Here is an 876-nt window from a genome sequence, read left to right on the forward strand (position 1 = left end):
TAATTTATAGATAACATTATTCTGACATTGCGTAACTTCTTTTGTTTATATTTCGATATTTGAGTCTTATTTTATGTTGACTTTTGTCTAAGGATCGCCCTATTTAGAGAGGACAATAAGGAAATTCCCTCTTGCAGAGAACACTTAATGCTTCCTTAGATGATTACACACAGCCCCAGACACCCACCATTTACACATTAGTCTTAGAAACTGGTGTGACAACTAATCCAAGTCTATCTGCAAAGGAGAGAAACAAAATACCCCATTGTGTGTTGATGACTTGAACTGTATTTTGATAACTACTGCAAAGTTCGTAATTGTCTTTGGTGAAGTCGGATTCAACACCCATCATTTAAAACCAAATTAATTTAGAGAAAACAGACGGGGAGTCATTTGAATTCAGCTTTTACTCATGCATTAGCTGGAGCAACGGGATCTTTATCTGAACAAAAGCTTCGGGAGTCTTAGGAGCAATTTCCTGAAATTTACTACCGTGAGTTTTCCCCGGGAACTTCGCAAAGTTTCACTCGGGGAGGTGATGGCGACGGGCGAAGCAGCAGTCACCCAGCACCGAGGATCTCATCTCCCCCCGTCCAGCCCCGGAAAGCCATCGGTTGACTTTAAAAACGACTGGATTGGCCCGAGCCCGCTGGGAAGGCGGGGGCGGTGGGAAGCTGCCCTGGCCTCGCCGCCCCGTCCCCCCGCGCTCCTCCGGGCGCCGCCGGCAGCTGAGCGCTCCCCGCCGGGGCGGCCCCGGGCGGGGGGGGGGGAGGAGGGTGGTGGTGGCGGCGCACGGTGACACTCTAGAAAGCTATTTATTTTCCCCTTCGCGCTGGGAGAGCAGTTGCTGCTGCTCCTCACCGTGTCCCCGCAAGG

Source organism: Vanellus vanellus, assembly GCF_965231255.1.
Source record: "Vanellus vanellus genome assembly, chromosome: 4".
In the NCBI taxonomy this organism is placed as follows: Eukaryota; Metazoa; Chordata; class Aves; order Charadriiformes; family Charadriidae; genus Vanellus; species Vanellus vanellus.